At 37.7% G+C, this 22,657-nt stretch overlaps 1 long non-coding RNA gene across 2 annotated transcripts in view; it reads right to left on the bottom strand.

Annotated features, from left to right (window-relative positions):
• The window catches only part of LOC116216473, a 45,845-nt gene that overhangs the window by 19,581 nt on the left and 3,607 nt on the right, over window positions 1-22,657 (bottom strand). The window contains exon 4 of one of the 2 annotated variants that reach the window (XR_004159272.1): window positions 12,190-22,107. The exons of the other annotated variant lie outside the window; for it this stretch is intronic. This is a non-coding gene — a long non-coding RNA (uncharacterized LOC116216473). Of the gene's footprint in view, window positions 1-12,189; window positions 22,108-22,657 lie in introns of those variants that run through there. 2 annotated transcript variants of the gene reach the window in all.

Here is a 22,657-nt window from a genome sequence, read left to right as displayed (position 1 = left end):
AAGAAAAATTCAGGCTTTAAAGTTGTCAGATCCTAATTCCTCTCCAGCATTTAAAATAAAACAATTTTTTGCTCTCTGAGTCCTTGTAAACAAGTTTTATAGCACTTTCAACTTAAATCTATCGTGTACTGCTGGAGAATTGCAAGCATTTAGGATTTAAACCCTTTTCTCAGAGTATCAGGCTGAAAGAAAAATAAAGGCTTTACCTCTAACAGCTTTCATAACTCGCAAAACAAAGCTTGAGCATTTATTAGCATGAGTATGTTGTGAACAAATTGCTTGCTCAAATAAGAAAAGCTCAAATGAAAAATAACATAAGTTTTAAAAGTTCTCTGCTGCATCCATCTTTAGATCTATTTCCCCTTCCATAATTACAAACACCAGAGGCACAAATCTATCTCTTTTCATGTCTGCACTACGTGCCTGATCCAAAGTCCACTGCCATCTTAACTTCAGCTATCTTTGGATTAGGCCTTAAATAAATAGTTAGATACAAAGAAGATTCGGACAAAGCATTTGGAAGCTTCGAACTGTGTTACTCTGAATTTTGAGCTGTGCTATATTATACAATAATCCTTTCTGCTATTGCCAGGCTACTTCTTCCACCCTTCTCATAAGGCAACTATAGATATGGGATTACCTCCAGAGACACATAAGCAGGAAACCCACTGCCAAGGAAAGAGGTTTGCAGAGGGTTTTGTGGGCTCTGCAGAAAGAATCAGTTAGCAAATATTTTCCAGCCAAACCCCAGGAACCCGTTCATTGACTTTGGTTTTTGGAGCACACAAATCTGGACAGAATCCATTCTGTTGAATATTGCTTTGAGAACTCCTCATTTTTTTTTACACATATAGCTAGAATTTTAAAACCTAATCAACTTTGAAACCAAATCTTGGAAAAATCTGGGCGAAATTTGGAAGCAAATTATATTTCCCTTAGTTCACTGTACAATGAATGGGGCTACCAAATCCACAGGGCAACTGGCAATTTGTGTCCATTTCTGCAATTCTAGAGAGTGAAACAAGGAAAGCATCAAGGGCACAAACCCAACTGCACATAAATTAAGGGGAAAACTCCTGCTGACTTCGAGTCCGGACTGGGAGGATGTTCTGGGAAAAGCTTTACAGTCTCATTTACTGGCACAGGGTTTTGTTCCATGCCAGAAGCAGGAACATACTTAGTGTGACACCTAGTGTTGGCACCAAATATGTTACATACGGATCTATTGAAGGCAGCACAGCAAGGACACAGCAATGTCAACCACAATGTGAGCTCAAGTAACAAGAATTACGGCTGTTGTGTTTGCAAATTTTTAATCCCTCATGAAAGAAATTCAAAAGGGATGTAATGATAATACGAGGACAGTGATATGACATTCAAGTTATTAAATTCTCTTCAACATCAAGTTAGGAGCACCTCAAGGAAGGTGTGGGAAAACGTTTCCGAATCATTTTTCAAGGCAGCAATTCAGGAATGTAATTAATTCTAAATAGTAATTACAATTGATTATTAATCAAGGTCTGGCACTTCTAGCTCTCCATATACTATAAATATGATTTGTTTCCATAATTATGCTGACAGGCTGCAGTTTTACTTTCCTCTTTCTGCTTGATCTTCAGGTTCCTCTGCTTTACTTACGTTCAAACTCAGAGAACAGCACTATTGAAAGTGAACTTCATTACTGTTCATGTTTTATGACCAGCAATGACCAAATTTCCGTAAGTGCAAGCCAAATGCAATGAGAAGTACAAAGTGTATGACAACTTTTCTGCAAACTTATTTTGAACAAGCACAGTGACATCCACTGCCATCTCTTGGAAATGCCTCTGAGCTATTCATTCTGGAGACCTGAAGAGCACTGTCTGACGTCTGACGTCTAACCAAAATAATCTTTCAAAACTTTCCCAAATAAAATTTTAATTTTTAAGGAATAAAATTTCCCACAAAAGACAAGTACAAGGCAAGTCCCTGCCTACCTATACACATCAGCTCAAACAACTGCATCTCACTGCTGTGATTTTATTGATATGAACCTTTCACTTATGAAGAAATAGCTTAACAAAAACAGCAACCTTGTACAACATTGCTACAAGCATCGTACAAAGGAAAGAAGCAAAAGATATTGTCAAATTTGTAAGTTACCTGTATTTTTATATATATATTTCTGTGTTTGATTTATTTTTAACTGGCTCATTGCCCAGTCATTATTTCCTGATTAACAGGCTAATTTCTTGTAGGGATCATTATTTAAAGAAGGAGAAATATATTCAAGGAAGCCATTCTAGATACAGAAGTCAGAACCATTATTAAAACATCCAAGTGCAAAGGACATAAAACCTATCTACCCAGTATTTGATAGTGATGATATTAAAAATAATAAGAAGAAAATATTTTGCCATGAAAGTGCTTGAAGTTAATCTCCCTTGCACTAAGCTACCTCCATGGGTGTAGCTTCCCACAACTAAGAAAGAAAAAAAAAAATTAAGACCAAATTGTCCACAACATTGACTGCTGTCAGCCTCTGGGGAGTTCACCAAAATGATAAAACAACCAAGGAATCTATCGCTTTTCAGTGAACTTTGACTCAGCAGTGGTCAATGACACCATGATTGGATTTGATGGTCTTATGGATCTTTTCCAATCTAAATGACTCCATGATTCTTGGAGTCTAAGTTGTGAAGGCAGCCCACTCAAGAGTATTATTTCGAAGGGCTGGAGAGAACACAGGTTCTGGGAGGATGTTGTGTAGCTTCACAAATAATGCTGATCTCCCAGTACTGAATTAGCATTCCAATGCTATGTCAAGGTGTCGGTATGAAGTTCTACCTCCTTCAGAGATTCTTCATTACTTCAATATTAAGCAGGTCAGGAAGCCTATAAAGCAGAAGTGTGAAGAAATTTCTTTTTTACTCTCTGCTACCAACAGGATCTACTTCAGAAGGAAATGATTCTAACCAAAAAGTTTTATGTAGCCATAAAAGAACTACATATATTCAGATGTGGAAATAGAATTTTTCAAAGCTATTTTGGATGGTTGTGATTTTGAAAAAGGCAAAACAAGGTAATATCCAAAAAGTAATTTGTGAATGTTAACAACATAAATTAGCAATTTGTGCTTAGATCTGAAAATATTTTTGCTAGGTCTAAACTTACATTTGTAAGTGAGCTGCTCAGCAGAAATTAATTACATCAATTTATTAGGGAACTTCTGGTTATCAATAAGGTGTCTGCTTCCTATGTGCAAGATATTTAATGCCCACTGCATGGGCAGTATGGAACACATTTACTCTTTAATTGTGGTTATGACAGATTTATTCTGCTACATCACTGAGTAAGCAGTCATCTGTTACCTTTATGAATCTGAAAGATTCCTATTGCCAATAATAAAATCACTGAGGAAGGGGGAAAAAGGAATTGCAAAAGAGTTTGATTTTTTCCTCTATACATTTGTTATGAACATCATGAAAGCTAAATTAATTCTGACTTGAAGATTTTCTTTAACTATTTCAATAGATGTCTTTCAAACAAAAAGTACAGCAGATGAAGTTCTGGAATGCTTGGATACAAACCTAAAGTCCCCAAACAAAACAAGCTCAATTTTTTTCTTCAAAGATCACTTAACATTTTTTTTATTTTGAGAGATTTTAAGAGGACTTGGGGAAATATTTCTTGGGGAAAATAAGAGACTCTCAAAAGAAGGGACCAGGAGGGAAATATCAAGTGTCAGGGATGCGAAGGAAGAACTTATTTAGCAAGTATACATCCACTAGTAATGAGGAACTACGTATACTGCCAAGTATATACAGTAACACACGTTATAGCCTTTATTCATGAACTCAATCTAACACAAGTTGATACCCTTTCTTAATTTTCCAGTCTTGCCCATTAAAATCAATGTCATTGCTCTAACTGTGTAAAGATGTTCTATCAGGTCCCTAAATCAAATGCTGAGCTTTAAAAGCATATTTGCATCTTATTGCTTAAGTGTCTTTTGGGGAAGTGTGGGTAGAGGAATTTTCATTTATAAACATAATAGAATATTCCTGACAGTATTTATTTATGTCAGGAAGAATGGAATATATATTTGACTTTTTCATATGGGAATTTTAATGAAGTGCTTCTGCAAAAACACTTCTGAACTTCTCAACTTTTTCTAACATTTCATAACTTCGCTCCCCCAAACCTGACACTCATCATCAATGGTTTCATTCCTTCCCAAACTGCATTTTCTCAGTTAATTAAGTTTACTTTAAATAAGAACAGTTACTCAGTTCTGTGTTATAAATTGGCATCAGTTTCAAAACTTAATGGTTGTTTTCCAAAAAGTTTAAAACGTAACTGTCAGGAGCAGAAAATTAAAAGACAGAGCTGAGAACAAAAACTTTGTCCAGATCATTACAGAAAACGTGCTGTAAGGGAGACTGAATGTCATAAGCTCTGGTGTATGTTTCTTAATAAAAACTTACTGTTAATCTGAAAGTATTGTACTATATTAGCATAGTTACGATGCACTCATACTTCCTCTTTGTGATACTAGGACACTGCTATTATTCATGATCCTACCCACTATCCTGGTGAAATTCTGCATTTGTGAAATGTTTCTTTGCTACTACAACTTCCTTCTTTCTCAGCACCAGAAAAATTCTTTCCTACAAAGGCTGCTCCAACTGTAATGCCTTCTTTTTTATTATATAAACCCCACAACATCAGAGGTGGATATTGGTCGTATGGCATTAGAAGTGGAACCTTCCCAACAATATCCCATTACATTTTGTTGCTGTGTGACAGATGGCAGAAGAGAGGCAGTCTGACAAAATGGTGTCTGACATGGAAGTGTGCATGAAGCAAAGGTGTGTCACTGAACTCCACCATTCGGAAAAAATAGCATCCACTGACATTCATCAACACTGGCTGAACATTTATGGAGACCAAAGAATGGATGTGAACACAGTGAGGCAGCAGGTTGTGTGTTTCAGCAGTGGCAACAGCAGGTCACCTCCGCTGGTGCAGATTATTATGAGCGCTCCATGCAAGCTCTTGTGTATCATTGTCAAAAAATGCATAGCTAATGGCAGTGACTGTGTTGAAAAATGGTGTTTTGTAGCTAAGAATTTGCTCTATCAGATGGTGTTATTGTGCTCTTTGTATCTGTTGCAGTTTCCATGGAAATATATAGGAGGCCTCACTTTCAGAGTGACCTACATAGAAACTTTGTAAAGCCCTAAGATTTGAAGGATCAGTCAAAGTAGAAATGGGCATTCTTTAATTTACTGCTTTCTCAGACAAAAGGAACTTTACTGCCTTACCATTATCCACGTGTAATTGAGTAACAGTTCAAGAGGGAAACCTTAAAGGGCTTCCAGATGTCACATTTCATAGAGGGGTCCCTTGTCGGATATTACAGTACCTCTGAGCTGACACAGTTGTTGTTAGGCAGTAACATCACTGTAGTCTATGCATGCTTGACGAGTCAAATGCTGGTTTTATTCGCATTACTGAAACTATGAAACTACCCAACTCCCCCCCAGTATGGGTCAGCACTGCCCTGCTCCAGTAATAATTCCAAGACAACATGCCTTGTGTTCCTGCAATATTTTATAGGCAGTTGTGTTTGCTTTGCTCACCAAAACATCTTCCAGCCTTTGCTGAGTGGCCTCTCAATGAATGCTCCTTAGCACATTTTCCCTTCCATCATTTCTACAGCTTCTTACTTTGCAGGAAGGAAGAACAAGTCACTTGAGGCTTTCAGAGAAGGTCATGTAACAGCCGTAGTGGGAGAGAGATTGTCCCCACACCTCATGGGTTTGTGAAAGGACTGCTCACAGTTTAGCCTACTGATGGTCACTTAGGATTTTCAACCTCTGATTGAACATATCACTTTTGCCCCAATTTCACCTATCACAGATTAGAATATGTATAATGTCTCCTAATATTATATCAGAAGCACAGGAAAGGAGAATCCTCCACAAGCTTGTGTCAAGGCTGGAGCCAGCGACCTGTCCTTTACAGAAATAATTGCTCATGAAAGCAAAATTAAATGGATGTTGATCGAAAATTCGCTTAAGCTAATGGTGCGATCGGACATCAGTGTGACTAATGGCAATTAGTCCTTTTGATGAATTAGGTGGCAACAGTTCTCCAGCTGCTTTGGCTATGCAGAAACCAGTCAGGCAGCTGAAAATATCTTTTCCGATCTTTCTGGAATTAACTTATGTTGAATTAAATAACAAAGGAAAATTATGAACAGTTCTGAATCTACTGGCAGAGACCATTACTAGGTATTAAAGTACAATTACAATCACCTTGTCTGTTTAGAACTCAAGTAATCACTCTCAAACTTCTAAAAACTTACACTTAACATTTGCAAAAAGGCAAATGATACATCAAACCTCATTCAGAAAAAGACCATAACATAAAAGTTGTGTCATGAACATGTCATCTTACAAAGAACTATTCCCAAAACACCTTTGTAATTACTAACAATGTAAACATTACGAAATAAAACCTGAAAAGCCATTATATGACAACGCGGTTATATTTTATTTCTATGCTCCTGATCATCTTCTATCACAAGATTTTTAACCACAGCTATCTATTGCATTTCACTGTTCGGAATTTCCACTCAGTATCATATCTAGTAAGCAGAAAACTCTAGAGAGTTACCCCATATTTTCTCAAAAAACAAAAAAAACAACAACAAAAAAACAAAAACAAAAAACCTATAGAATTTAATTCTAGCTGTTTTTGGGTGGCTGATGTCTGTATCTCACTAAAATCATAGACGGTTATTTTTCCACTTTTAAGGCCTATCTTTCAGGTCAAACCGAAAACATTTTCCTGTGTTTATTTACCTGCGTGAGGATGCTTCCACCATCAAACTTTCATCTCGAACTGCCTTCTGCTGAACAGAACCAGCTCCAGGACCTAAAACACACCCTGATACTCTCCAAGATTCCTTCAAGAACAAATTGATAAGGACTCAGCTCATTTATATTTACCACTTCACTTTGAAAATGCTGATATTCCTGGGACTGGTGAACAAGTGAACAAAAGGATTTCCTTTCAGAATAGCAAACAATATATTAACAGCATTCCTCATACTGAAGGATGAAGAATCTGTCCTTCCGAACAAGATTCAGTTCCAAGTGCTTGTCTTCTTTGGTACTTTTCGTACCACATTTAACACAAGCCATACTTTAGTTGAAACAAAACAAGACAATGAGATATTATTAACTTTACACTTGAGACTAATGCAATAGCAGTCAGGCAGTTTGGAAGGGACAGTGGACACGAGTATTAGTCCTTGATTCTGATTTAAAGGATATTCCCTTTTCAGATATTATTATTCTGACATACAGAAAAAGCCATTAAGAGCATTTGTTTGATCTCAACCAAGCCAAGCTGAGAGGAGGGGATGGAGATAACTGGAGTTCTGGATTCTTAAGAGACCCTTTTAATCTTCACTTCAAAGCTAATCAAAACTTTTCATAAATAAGATCAGATCCTGAACTTTCATCAGAGAGAGGCACAGGTTTATGCTAACTAATGGTGACTTTTATTCTCACATGTAAAGGCAGAAATCTCGGGCAGCACCCAAAGAGGGTGAATGGAGGATACCTGACCACAGAGCCCTCTGGCAGCAGGTCACAGTAGCCATGTGCTGAATGATTGCTTTTGCAAAACCACCTCAGATCAGATTCAGAGAGCAACATGTTGAATACTGTATATGCTTCTATTGATTTTGTATTATTAAATCCTGAAAAATAGCCCAGCTTTGCATGATATCTAATTTATTTGATTTAGTGCATTAATAATTCCATCCCCAAGATGGGAAATGAAAGCCACGGTGATTCTTCACTCTGGAATTAGATGTCTAGGGAGGAATTCATTTATACAGATTATGTAAATTATTCACAAATGTTAAAAAGCGCTATTTTTAAACTGGTAAACTGCTTCGGCATTTCCACTGGTATGAACTGTTTGTCCCTTGCAGACTGTAATTTTAGGGTCCTGACAAGAAGCCAGTAAGAGTCAGTGGAGCCTTAGTGACGGCAAGGTTTGGACGGGGGCCATAACCTGCCTTAAAGGAGACATCTCTCAGTGATGTATGTTGAAATTGAAAGATTGGATGTGCGGTTTAGGACACGGATGACCAAGAGAGCATTATATTGAGAATATTTGGCATCCGTGTTAAAATACAACAGGGTTCGTAAAATCTAAAACTTTAAGAAACTCTTTTATTCACCATATCTCTGCAGCACTGTTTCGTCATTACCGAAGTTGACAGTCAAGCACTTTGTCATTAAGGCAGTAATACGACTTCCTGATGTGCAGTATATCTGTTTGTAAGCATATTACAGTTAAATTTTTAATTTAAACCTGTTGGCTTTAATTGTTTTACACTGCCTGCAAAATCATCTAGTTTGCATTCAAATGAAAAACACTACATTACAATATAAAATAAAAATTACCAAGGAATTAATGACTTTAATTTTGAAACCAATTCTCAGAAACTAAAGCTTCTTTTAAGAGGTTCCACTTCTAGAAACTAGATTTTTCTTTCTGGCCTCAAATACAATGGAATCTTCTGAACAGAAGTGAACTGGGTTCCTTAAATGAATGCTCAGCTCTGCCTTCATGTCATGCTCCGCTACTGACCTCTAATGAGCAGTAAGCATATTGCCTGAATTTCTTACTTCTTCATAGAATAATATTAATAGAGAAATATAATGTTAACAGAAATCTTTTTCCTCATATGGGAATATCATCCCAGAGCAAGCAGGAATGCTTGCAAGAGCTACTGTGCTGGATTCCTAGGTCATTTTTCATAAGAAACTATTTTTGAAAGGAACATATAATACAGCTGGGAGCTGGTATTTTTTTAATCACCGTGAACTGATGAAATGTCAGTGATAGCAGCAGATTAAAGTTAAACTTGCAGATGTAGGACATGACACTCAAAGATGGGAGTGCAAACTTCATACGAGTACAGTGGAACATGGGTGTCTGGGAGAAGTAGCTTTGTAATACAGTACAAAAATAGCTCACTATTGAAATAGTCTCAGACATACAGCACTTGCTATGTGCTTGGCTGGTCAGGAATTTTGCTCCTGAAATATTGCATACTGTGTCAAGCACATGACATTAAAATATATTACATTTTCAAAGTATTATTACTTTTTAAGTAGATTTCAGAAGATTAATGCATTTTCAGCTTTAATATTCAATTATTTTAAATGTGTGTATTAATTTTTTAGCTGTTTATCCCTTACCCTAGTTCATAACATACATTATTGTGTAATTTAGCATTCCTGTAGCAGTGTTTAGGTAAACAGCTCTACTAATTGCAGCCCTTCCATTTTCCAGCAGTCTGTTAAGGGTACCCTGTTTTCCAAATATGCAAATATTTCACAATATTGATAAATAAGGCTAAGAATAAAGCAGAAATGTTTCCATGTTCAAACAACACTCGGTAACCAACAATCTTATTACATTATTACATTGTGAGCATCTCCCCAGGGCTCCCACATCCTTTCACCCAAGGTGCCGGCAGCTGGGAGAACTTCACCAGACCTTGTAGAATCAGTCTGACAGAAAATGTCTATTTTTCACAACCGAGCAATTCAATTCCCAGGAAAACTACGGCATAGCTGAAATTTACCACAGGCTATTTCCAAAATCGCTGACTTCATCTGTGACAATAATGACATTCTTAGGACAAAAAAAAAAAGAAAGAATAGAGATAGTCTTAACCATTTCAACTTCTATCAAAAATTCAATGGAGGACTTAATATCTCCCAAAGAGCTGAGTGCTATGAGCTTCCAAAGAAAGCATTACGAAATGAGGGTGGAGCTGCACCCTTCCAGAGGAGTACAGCCAGAGGCTCTGGGGGTGAGCAGCACACAGTGCCTGGCCAAATCCAGATGCTATGCTGAAAGCCATTTCACAACTAGTGCACAGCAACTCTGAGCACCCTTTCCTGAAATATCGAAGCACCGAGTTGAGAATGTATATTTAACCTGAAGTGTTCTCATGGAGTCTTCTTTAGGTAGTTTTAAACTTATGCATAGACTGAAGATGGGTAAAGGTCATGGGAGAAGCAGTCTGTAACTCACAGTACTGGGACAAGGACAAACACCGTGACAAAAAGCTCTGCCCAGCACAGCACTGAGGACAGACACTGGAAGCATTTCAGCCACATGGAGCAGCTTGCTGCTGCTACTGGGAAGAGACAGGGAGACTTAGAGATTTTTGTCCAATCCATCGCTGAAATCACTGCTTTCCAATGAAAGCTGCAGTGTTACCTCACACTTACCACATCACCAAACCTCAAACATCCTCAAACGATGGGAGGCTCTGACTCAGCCACTGAACCTGGGCAGGAACAGTCATGGATGTGCTCCTGAAGTCGCCTTTGCCAGTCACCGAATCTGCGAGCTGCCTGTGCTAAACAGGAGCTGAAACTGGCAAAAAGAGCTCAATTCCCTTCTCCTCAAACTGAGTAATATTATGTGAAGCAACAATCTCTTTGGAGGAACTTCAGGAAGCTTTCTAACACCTACTTTGGAGTAGTTTGAATAGAAAACAACGGAGATTTGTTTGATAGTTACAGAAAGTATAGTTATAGAAATTGTAGTTGTAATTGCGTAACTTTAAAAAATGACTTTTGCCTCTACCTTAGAGGCAAAAAAACATTCATTGCAGAAAGCTAGCATCATTACAATTACTTTCAAACAATTTAATCTCAGGTCCTGAAAATTAACATAACACAAATGTTTAATATGTGCAACATATCTAATAATAAAGATGCAAATGAGAAAATAAGTTCTAATGTATTCTTGAAAATAACAACACAGTTCTGCCTTTACTACACAAACACCTCTGTATAGAGAAAGATGCAAATCCCATTACGGTGTTTTGACACTTTTCTAAATAGAACATGAAAAACAAAACTGTTAATTCCCCTTTTGTTTTTAGAGACTGTTCAATAGCAATATAATGTCTTTACGTATTTCTCCAAAGCTCCCACATTTGGTCAGCAAGAAAAACAAGTATTTATGTTAACTAGTCCTAACAGCATCCGTATTAGTTTATTGAAAAAAAAACTACTTGATTAATATTCTTCAGTAAAATACTTTTCCTTTTGCAAGACAAATAAGATTTGGAACTTTCTCTTGTTAAAAAGTAAGTTGTGTTATGTAGGTGTCCTGAGATGTAAACACATACTCAGAAAGAAGTGTGATTTATTTGTTGCCATAGAATCAAAAGATGGACTAACTCCCTAGGCAGTGAATCAGCTCTCAGTGAAATGCTGAGGGCAGATGACTCAACAATCAGACTACCCACCGACAGTTTTACAGTGGGGTATCATATCAGACCCTAGAGAGGCAGCAGCGAAACCACCCACTTTCAGCCTGCAATAGTCTGTTTCCATATCTCAAGTGTAAAGTCTGTTTGGTTCACATTCTCCATTTGGTAGTCCCAAAACATTGGCCAGAAGGACAGCCGTTAGACAAAACAAACAATTCTGGAAACACTGCTTTAGAGGAGGATTTCAGTTGATCTTTAGTTAACATTAGAGCAAGAAAACTCTTTGGATCAAATTAAAATTAATCATAAAGATTGACTGAAGCCTTCCCATTGATAGCCTCTGGAGGCAAGCAGCTCCACCTACTTAATCTCATCTCAGAGATAACTCTCTACTTTCTCACACGAGTCTGCTTCTGATCTTTGAAAGCAAGCAGCCCAGACCACCAACATTTGGGAAAATAAGTCCAAGACTGCAAGCGAAGTGTTTTTGTAACCTCCAGGAAGTCTAAAGAGCATTTCCAACGTTTCTTAAGAGAACTATGGAGATCATTCTTAAGCAGAAATTGGAATTAGTCAGTATAACATCTTTAGTAGCCCCAGAAGTCCTCACGACTGTCTGCTGTGGGTCAAATTTTGCACAGCAGGAAATGGGCAAATGAGGTTTTGAATAGCAATGTGGAGATGGCTTGGCCACTCTTACCAAAGCAGCCAATAATCTGGCCTGATAAAACATGGAACAGTCTCTATTAAAACAGACTTTGTCCCCAGCACAAGTGCCTTCCCTTGCAAAGGCAGTACTGACAGCCACTACTGGAAAGAAGAAAGCACATCTAACACAAAAGTTCAGTTCATGTTAATTTATTCATCCAATTATTTTATTTGCATCCCTCAAAGTAGCATAAAGGTTATTTCTTGACAGATAAATTACATAAACATTGATTTTAAAAATTTCATTTCTCACATTAAATTGCACTTATCTAATTACCCATTAAAGCGCTTGTAGTGTGAATGCACATTTCTCACATAGCATTCCAAAGCAATGAACTGGAAAATGATACCTTGCCAAAATAGCACATTCGCACTTCTGACAATAGAGTTGAAAGACCAAAACAAAAGAAAAAGAAAAGCAACAGAAAGACCCAACTGGTTCAAACCAGCTTTTGTCACAGTTTCAGAATCCAGTAAGGTCTCTTCAACTTTTTAAAGAACAAAAGCAATTTTATTCTTCATTACACACTAGTAAATCACAAGCCTGAAGAACACTCCACTTATTGTCCAAAGGTTAATAAAGGAGCTCAAAAGAACAGAACAAGCACAGCTCATCTGGGCTCACTCAAAGTACACTAAAGACAAGCTCTTTGGCCATGCTGTGCTGATGGATGCAGACAGACCTGAACTGGCTCTGACTGTGCTAAACACGATGTGGAGAGAGAATGCTGCATAGGAACCCAAGATCGATGAGCCAGTTCCCAGGCACAGAACAGCAAAACTGCATTAGTGCTGCTCTGCACCCTTGGTATTGTGTGGCAGCAAGAGTCAGAGCTCATTACCTCGGGAACTGTGCTAAGCTCATTTATACACACAGAGTCATCAATGCCGAGTTGCTAAGCCTGAGAAATGCTGAACTCTACTTGTGGCTGCATCTTTATGCCATTTCCCCATTGCCAGACCCCCAGACCCTTCTGGTCAAAAAGACTCCCAAAGTTAAGCATCACCTCAAAAGAACTTAAGCGTTTATTCCTATGCAAACAACAGATCTGATTAAAAGCTTTCTATTCATTCAAAACATTAAGCTATGATACTGCCCATCATTGGTATAGTTTCACAAAATAAATAAATAAATAAATAAATTCAGTGGCTGAGAGTGCAGAGAGAGCTATTGTAGGTATCTATGCACTGATCTTCTACAAGCATCTTCTATAGATTTCCCACATTCCCTTGTGTATCTGCTTTATTTTTGCAGATCACTCTCTGGTGCCTGGTTACATTGGCAGGCAGCTAGGAACCATTATGATTTATAGCAGTCCTCTGAGCACTGCCTACAGACTGCTGTTGCAGGTCTGAGCAGCCCCAAATCACCCTCTTGCTGCAATAATACTCTTCCTGATGCTACTCCTTTGCATGGGTGTTGCAACCACACTACACTTCAGAAAGTCTATCCTAATTCAATACTATGGGGACTGTACATTCTCCTAAACACCAGTGTGTCACAACATACACAGCACTCAATTCGGTACCTTCAATAGGAAAAAAACTCAAGAAGCTCAGAAAAGGTCCGTGCCCAAATGATTGCATCAGTGACCACACTACTGCAACCTCTGTGCAAGACTGATTGTATAACTTTTCCCAGAAATTCCTTCTTCTAACCCAGTAGCACAACAGCAATTAAAAATGCAAACAAGATAGTAGGCAAATAAAAGATGCAGCATATAAACATAGCTAATGTAAGTGTTGGGATGATAAAGATGAGGTGCAGCTGCTATGGGTTCTCTCCTAAAAGAAAGCCTGCTGAAATCCTCACCAAGAACTGTGCTTCTGAACTGAGAAACTAAACCACCTGCCTGTTCCTTCTTAGTTACAAATGCTGAAATCTCTGGGAACACAGATCAACACTTTGCTTAGCAGCCCGATGTTAGGAATGCCTCTGGTCACCTTATTTAGGTTGTGGTCAGCCACCCTGTTGGACACAGTATCTGAAGTGTCCTGAGGGGGCCAGGCTCTGGTCTAAAAGCAGAATGATCACGATTCACTTCCCCACACCTTTAAAACATATCATTTTGGACCAGCTGGAGGATCTCTGTACTCCATGGCCAATGAAGTTTCCTCCTCTCCCCAATAACATCTTGCATTAGTTTGCTAGGTTAGCATGTTTATTACATTTACCATGTTTCTGTCTTAGCCAGCCTTTGGGAAAGTGAGAGCTGAAAGTATGGAAAGAAATGATAAGTGAGGAAAAAAGGTGCAAAACCATCTTTCTATTAAATATACACACTGATAAGCCATACACTTAATAAAAGGAGCAAAATTTACAGTTTAACAAGTATGTTCTGGGTGTAGCAACATTCGTACTTTACTGGGCTACCTTTTAGTCACCTAAAAAATTGTGTCCATGTGTCCATGAAGGTGTTATCTCAAATTAGCCCTTTTTCACATCTTTCAGTTCATCTGCATGTGTAGCACACAGTTCTGCTTTGCGATGCTCTAACACAAGCAATATCTGAGACATGAACTGCCACTGCTGCCTGTGTGCAGTGCACAGGCATTGCCTCCTTGGGTAAAAGAGCTACACTTAGAATTACCCTTCCAGCAAATCAGCTTGGGATTATCATTGGGCAACTACTGTTCATCTTTGTCCTGCAAGGCTGCTCCCACTGGTTTGATCTTGTTTGTCTTCTCAAATAGACAAATTTCAGCTGGAACCTGTCAATCTACAATACCATTCTCAATTCAGAATTCCCAGCCTGCTCATTCTCTAATCCCAAAACAAAGCAAAACATTATTATTTGTCTCTCATTAGTATAAAATAGTAACCTAGACAGCACATCTAAATCAGAAAAAAATAGTGCTGTGTGGAACTAAAAATAAGTATCATGATAATGTATGCAAATTATATTAGATACAGGAGGATGTTTGTCTTCAGTATTGAACAGCTGGTCCTCTCTCCCTATCTCCCTACTATGTTGTTTCTCTATCAATATTACAAGTTTCTTGAAGGCATTCAGAGTCCTCTTTCAGCTTAAAGTTAGTAAACGTTCAGAAGGGAAAAAGGCCAAAAATAAAGCCAGTGTAATATCAAGTTTTTCTATCAGTACAGAATAATTAAGGTTAGAATTCTCTAGCTTGGGGGGGAAAAACAAAAAAGTTACACTTCCAGAAAATGAAGAAGTTCCTCATGAAATCAAGCTTCTGTTTTGTGGAATTTGAAGTAATGATTTACCTTTCAAGCTAAAACAACTCAATTTAACACAGAGGGATTTAATTTATAATAGCAACGTTGCATTTCCTTCAGCATGAGTATGCAACACATGGACTGTAAGGTTTTGTGAGGAGCTGGATGATGAGTTGGCAACTCGAAAGCACTCACTGCTGAGCCAGCTTAGGGTAACATGAGCACTCCAGGGTCCTATGTCAGGGCATAACCTGATCACATACAAAGATTAGAAAGAAATGTTCCCCACGTGTAGGCTTCAGCAGCTGCCTCTGTGTGTCACCCGTTCCGATGTTTGTTTTTGGCTTCTTCTTAAGCAGAAGTTTATCAGCACTTCTAGATTATGTAGACAGCAGAGCTGGTTTGGTATACCAAATCCTATTATCTTATCTCACTGTCAGAAGTTTCACTGCTGTGCTTGAGAAAGAAACCAGTTCTATTACACACTTAAACATGCAGCTGTATTCCAAGGTCATTTTCTGTACATTACGTATTCTATTTTCATCACCCACAGACACTGTAAATGAGCACAGTATACAAATAAAAATGCATAGCTTTATACTTGGGCAAATAAACTTAGGATTATAAATAAAGTTTATGATATATGTATGTATATAAATACAAAATACTTTCTTAACTATCATTTGCTGTGTATTACTTTGTTGTGTAATTTACTTACTACATAGCATGGTAAGTAAAATGGATTTTACTTACTAGATAGCATGACTTAAAAGCCACCTTACAATGTTGTACGTATAACTGGTAAACTCTTAAAAGCCACCCACAATACATAAACAAACTAATGAATCCTCCTTAGACCAAATCAGACAATTCAGTAAGAATATAAAGTAAATACACTTTCCTACTCCCCACAATTTCCATTTTCCCACTGGCAAACCCCACTAAATATCCAATTTCTCATGGTCACAGGGTGAGCAGAAATGCCAGCCTTGCAGTCAGAACAAGTTGCTCATACAGTTTATAGATCTTGGAAACAGTTCATCTGCTACTTTATTTTCTTATTTCAATCTTGGGAAACATTCTCAGATAAACCTTGGGACATTTATTTATCTATAGGTCAAAGCAAATACTTCACGGTTAATTTAGAAACCTATGAAGATCTAAGAGGGAAAGCTTATCAATAGTCTGAAATAGGAAGGAGTGCCAGAACGAACATTGCACATTTGTCAGATTCCCCCAACAGAGACATTGCTGCTCCTGTACACAACTAGGAGTTGTTGGAAACGCACTGTTATTTGCCAGTACCCATACAATGTTTCTGCAAGAGCAAGTTCTCACTCACTGAATAGGCAAATAAAAGGTGTATCAGGATTGATTTTTTTGACAATTCATCTGTACTGGATAGGGATCAGCCAACCAAGTTTACTGTGAAGTTGGCTGATGCGCTGAAGCCCCATCAACAAACTTTAGTCTGCTTATTTAGCAGATGGGTAACCATGTTCTGTATTAACAGAAAATCTTGTTAAAACTCAGACTAGAGGACTGGCGAAGATTGGAGCAGGAGTCTGGAGTAGGCTGGACTGAAGGAAAACACAGATGTTGCAGGAGAGAGACTTGCTTCCATAATAAGTTCCTGAGCACTGAAGGCAAGGTTTGAGGTTTGCTATGGCTTAAGAGGTCCCACTTTGACTACAGGATCCTGAGATGATGCAAAGCTAGAAGTGGGCAGATCTGTCTGCAAGAAGACATTCAAGGCAAGCAAAGGAGTCTGTGGTTTTACTTGGCCCTGTGCAGTTTCTCCCCATGGGTTTGGACAATGATCTTCCACGGGGAGATAAGATGCAAACAATTTTCCTTCTCTTATAAATAACATTTCAAAAACTTATCTGCCTTCACAGAGGCTGAGATCACAAGTCTTCTTCCCTCGTGTGATCCCTCAGCACATTTCTGCCAGTGCATTAAGGTCATGCTGCTATCCTTTTGTAAGTGGAAATGGTAGCCTACTATGAAGAAGCCCCAGCTGGTCTTTATTTGGATGCTACAGGTGGAACACCTGCATAAATAGGGGTTCAAAACATGAACTCAGCTGTTTGCGAGGCTATCCATCACCTGTAGGCTGCTCTAGTTCGTGAGATGAAATTATGAAAAAAAAAACACCATGAACTTCTGGAAGAAAAACACCTGTCTTACCTTTTTGTCAGAGCAATATCCTCTAGCCATATCAACAAGTTTGATGGATCTACTTGTCAAACAGAACATTAACTGTATTTTAATAGTTTTGGATTAATAAAGTACAGTGCCATCAATCTAATCAATCTCCTCAGCTTCACTGATAAGCTAATGTCAGATGGTAATATTTTCAGTGCTCCCTATACTGAATATCCCAATATTTTCCATTTTCAAACAACCACCAATTCTCACAAGATCCCACTGGATACACCATGACAGCTGACATCACACTAATTTTGGGTACATGTGTGTTTTACATCTTTTCTTTGTTTTTACTACCTGTCCTTCCTGTGCAAAGTAAGTTACTGGAGTTAAGAACTGTTTACTACTGTGTATTCTGGTATCTACCACGTGATACCGACATATCAAGTTTTATAAAAATGTAATTATGAACAATTAAAACCATTTAGCAAAACATATTTGGAGTTGATATGGGTTTGAGCAAATTAAACTAGCTGGTTCATATTCATCCCCTTAACTGCAGCAAATAAAATTCCCTAATTCTACTCTCATTGCCTTTCTTTGCCGACTCTTTCACATCTTCCTCATCCACCTCTGCTCCATGCCAAAGTCCAAATATGTTTCCATCAAAAAATTATATCACTCCAATTGTACGAGCATACACAGTATTAAAGGTTCACAGGCTGTTTTTCTAAATTACCATTCATGTCATTTTATTACCCATTCATGAGTAGAACAAACAAGTTCTTGAAATAAGATACCTTCTTTTCAACATTAGACTTAACGCTTGACTAGTTCAGTTGATGTTTTGTGATAGGTGTTGTAGGTTCATATTACCATCTTCCTGCATATCTGCATTTAAATCTCACAGGGCAGTGTAATTGGGTTTTTACAGCATTAGCTTCCACCTACTGGTAACAGATAATGGCACAAATTGTACAGCAACTTATTAGCTAATATCAGAAATCTAAAGCATGACTTCCCAAACTGAAGTCAATGGAAATTTTACTACAAACAAGTAACTGAATTTGCATTAAAGAAACATACAACAAAAACTTCGAGGAAAAAGCATATTAGAGAATGGACATTTTTACACTAAAGGAAGATTTAATGGGAGTTTTCTTGTAAGACTCCACAGGAGAGTACATTCCAAAACAGCTAACACAACTTGAAGGCTACAAGCTTATAGCCAGAGACTTCACAGACATAAATCAGTAAGGTTTTACCAGTTAGAGCTCTCATGATTCAACTCTTTGTAACACAATGACAGAGCCATTACGGGAGCTACACTAACAAATTTCACGTAGGAAGAAGATAATCAATGCCACAGGCCAGATTCCGTCATTAATCCACTGAGTTGTTTCTCATTGGTATTTCTGTAGAAGTTAAGAACTATACAAACACACAAGAAGATGGGCTCCCTCAAAAGGAATTCATAACATCAAACAGCATAGAGGGCCACATACGGTCTAACAAGAATTACTAATAGTAAATAAAAAAATTTTTAGTACAACTGACTCTATGCATCTGTGAAACAGAAGACTTTTCATTGAGGATGATGGTGTACTTTTACAGCAAAGTAAAGTCTTTCTTTAGAGATTATTTATTATCTAAAGGAAACACAGCCATGACCACCACACCTACAAGATACCCAACTTGTTGGGAGTTATTGCTACTGCTGCCTAGAAGGCAGCATTTACTTCTATCTGCCAGGTGGAGCTGACAGCTGGCAGCTTAACATCCCACAAAGACCAGATAGCCTCTAACAAACACCATCAGACTTCCTATTCCCACTGTCTCTGGCTCTCATTCCCCACCTCGGTTGTATTTTGGACTCAGCCTTTGCTCATTCCCTGTTAAGATGGCCTAATACATACACCTCTAACATTGCTTATACCTCACCACCGCAAATATTAATTACTTAGATATTGTCAAAGACATTGCAACCCACTTATCTGCAACTTTTGACAGGGGAAACCAATGTCCTCTTAGGAAATATTATCACACAAAACAACATTTTTATTGGAAATAGTTGTCCGTTTCAACTGTTTTTGCTATGTCACATCAAGCAAAAGTAACCAAACATTCCTATGTGACAGAATTTATTCTTCAGATTACCAAAAATATCTTCCTGTCTCTCAGTGAGGGGGGACAAGATTATTGCACCCTATGTATAATCCACTGCTGTGCTGAAAGTTCAGTGTTTGCTCGAGTTAGGTTGCACCCAAACAAGAAATAACATGCCTATTACTTTAAACAAATGAAGCAATTGCTCTTTCAGTTTGAAAAGCTTAGCAAGAAATCTGGTTTTACTTGTCAATAGGTGCAACCATGTACAAATTGTATCAGCCCAGTGTAATTTTTTTTTTGTGGAAATTTCTGAAACTATTATAGTGAAATACACAGAAAAATTAAAACACAAACAAAAAACACAAAGAGACACCCACCATCAAAAATCTAAGGAGTACTTAAACAAACAGTAAGACAAGCCACACTTTAAAGCGTTATGCTCCAGTGGGAGGAAAAGAGATACCTGTGGGAAATTGAAGCTAAGCTCCTGAAAGCATACAGCTGGCAGAAAATGTTTATTGCTGAACATGTAAAAAAATTACAGTTTAAAAAAGAAGTATTCAAATACCTTATTTATAGATATGCACAAAGAGCTAACCAGAGAGTAAACATGCCAAAAAAAGATCATTATTTATCTCAAAGGAGGCATCAACATACAGTGCCAACTCCACTCAGGTCTGTCCGCGTTCTATTCATACCATTGGGCTCTAAAAATTAATGGATGAAACATGAGGAATAATTCAACTGTGAAATTCACTTGCATAACGAACGTAAGGTCATGGGTGTGTCAAGATCCTATGATTAAGTTACAGTTCTTCAACTGCCATATACATTTCACTGAAAAAGAAATAGGCTTAGAGAGAAATGAAAATAAAAATTACTTAATGAAAATATCAACTTCAAGTTTTATTTTTTCACCTTGCAAATTGAAGGAGTTGGTAGAAGTCCCAGGAAGGCTAGTGCTATCTGATATATCCAACTACCATACTGAGGTTGCATCTTTCTTTTCTTGTGTTTACTTTTGCCCTTGACACAAGTACACTCCGAAGGCCAAAAAAAATCCCTTTGGCAGTGTATGTCTGTGCTGTAGGATGTGCTGCTGAAATGACTTGCAAAGACATGGGTATGAGTGAGTTCTGATCAATTCTGCTTTAGCAAAGAGTGTAATTCTGAAGGGAATACTACTCATCCTATTTACTGCCTTAGTCTGATCGTACAGCCAGACTGAAAATGCCTGCAAGGAACCTGTGAGCAAGTGCTCTGTGCTGAAAAGATCTCTCATAGAGAAAGCTCTACTCTTTCCAGTTTTTACCAACAGTAGCTATTGTTTACCTATTTCCTGCAGGTGCTTTCAATTTTTCAATTATTTTAAATACAGTTATGCTTATCTGCTTTATTTCTGGAAAGATTAAATATGTAAAAGCTTCTGAAGGTTGCAGTGCATGTTAAATAAACCTGAGTGGTATTTATTTATAACTGAAGATACAAAGTTCATTAGAAAGGACATAGCTCTTTAATTTGCCAGCAAGTTAACTGATCAGCAAGTACGTACTGGCCAGCTATGCCAGAACATGCTAGCCACAAAGCTCTGTGCTAATCAGATAGCATGTATTATCTGAACATCCCATGGGGATCATCACAGCACTTAGCAGAAGTTGGGAACTACTGAGGCTGAGGTGGAAGAGGGATTTAAGGGACAAAGAAAAGAAATCTTCAGCAAGTTAGATATCTTGTATTCTACTGCTCCCAGAACATACTGTTTTGTTTTCCAATGTGCCAAATTCAATAGCTTAGTATATTAGAAAATGTGAAGGTAAGCAAAGCAAAGTGGCATTTGGGGTCGGCAGCTCTGGATGGTGGCTGATTATAACTTGATAAGAATACTCTGGATCAATTCTGGAAAGCTGCTCAGTAATACTTTACTCGCAGTAAAGTATGATCCAGCAGGATAACCTATTTATTAAGCGCACTGCTGCTTCTGCTCCTATCTGCACATCCTCCAGGAATGATGCCCTAATTTATGAAAAATACTTCTTTCTTTAAAAAGACAGAAAACAAAAACACACACACACACACAAACATCATCAGAACTTCAGATCAACTTTTTTTTTTTCCTTTTTTTTCCCCCCAACTGAGATGATCCTTTCAATATCTCTGCTTCTCTACTTCAGCTGTAGTCTGTACAGCAGTTTCAGTAAATGTGATTGTAGGCTAGAAACAAATTTGATGTTTTGATGTGCTCATTACTAAAAATATTAAGTCTCTGGAAAAAGAATCAGATACTACACAGGCAGTAAAGTATCTTCTCCTGTTTGTTAATTTTTTCTACTGCTTTCAGTAATAGCTATGACAGCACATGCTGATAATCATCAACTAAGCTCCATCCTCCTGCTCCCACTGTAATAGGGATTTTGTTAGCCAAGATTCTCTAATACTAACACTGGTTTGTTTTAGTATTTACATGCAGCCAACCTGTGTTTAGCACTGTTAGATTTATCAGTTGCTCACAATCCAACTGAAAAGCACTACTTCTAGCTTAAGGCTCTTTCAAGGCCAGTTTCTGATGATTATTTTGAAAATATATATCACAGGTAACTTTTACAGGCACACAAAGAATCTTTTGCCCTTTTCTTCTCAGCTTCTTGTGCTACAGGAATAAAATCCACATGTTGGCACATACTGATATAACAAAAGGTTTTGATTAAATTTCAAGTTCACCTCAAATCTAATCAACAGATGCAAAAACTTTTTCTGAGAAATTTGCTACATTCTCAGCTATAGTTATATTCAAAGGGAGTTTAGATGAATTAGACGTGACAAAATCTGCAGGAAGACTCTCAGAAGCCAAGCAAGATTGTTATAAATTCCAAGACTGTCAAGCCACAGCGCTGACCCAAAAGTCAAATTCTGTTTTTGTTACTCATTGTGAGGGGGAATGCTTTTTTTCTGAGAGCAAAAACAGGCTTTTGGCCCAGACTTTAAAAAGGTCTGCATTTAACCTTACCAAGTTTAAAATAAACTTAACTTCAATTTTAGCTTTGCTTGAGTTAGACATGTTTCACCTGGCTCAACTTCCTATATTTTGAATAATTATTCCTTCCGAACAGCTCTTCAACAAAGAGCTACATTCCATTTTCACTGTCACTATTTAGAAAACATTCCAAGGTACTTGCCTTCTATAATAAAAGCAATATTAA

This window comes from Meleagris gallopavo, chromosome 3 (assembly GCF_000146605.3).
Source record: "Meleagris gallopavo isolate NT-WF06-2002-E0010 breed Aviagen turkey brand Nicholas breeding stock chromosome 3, Turkey_5.1, whole genome shotgun sequence".
Lineage (NCBI taxonomy): Eukaryota > Metazoa > Chordata > Aves > Galliformes > Phasianidae > Meleagris > Meleagris gallopavo.
Note: the sequence above shows the minus strand (reverse complement) of the source record. Positions and strands in the feature narration are given on the sequence as shown.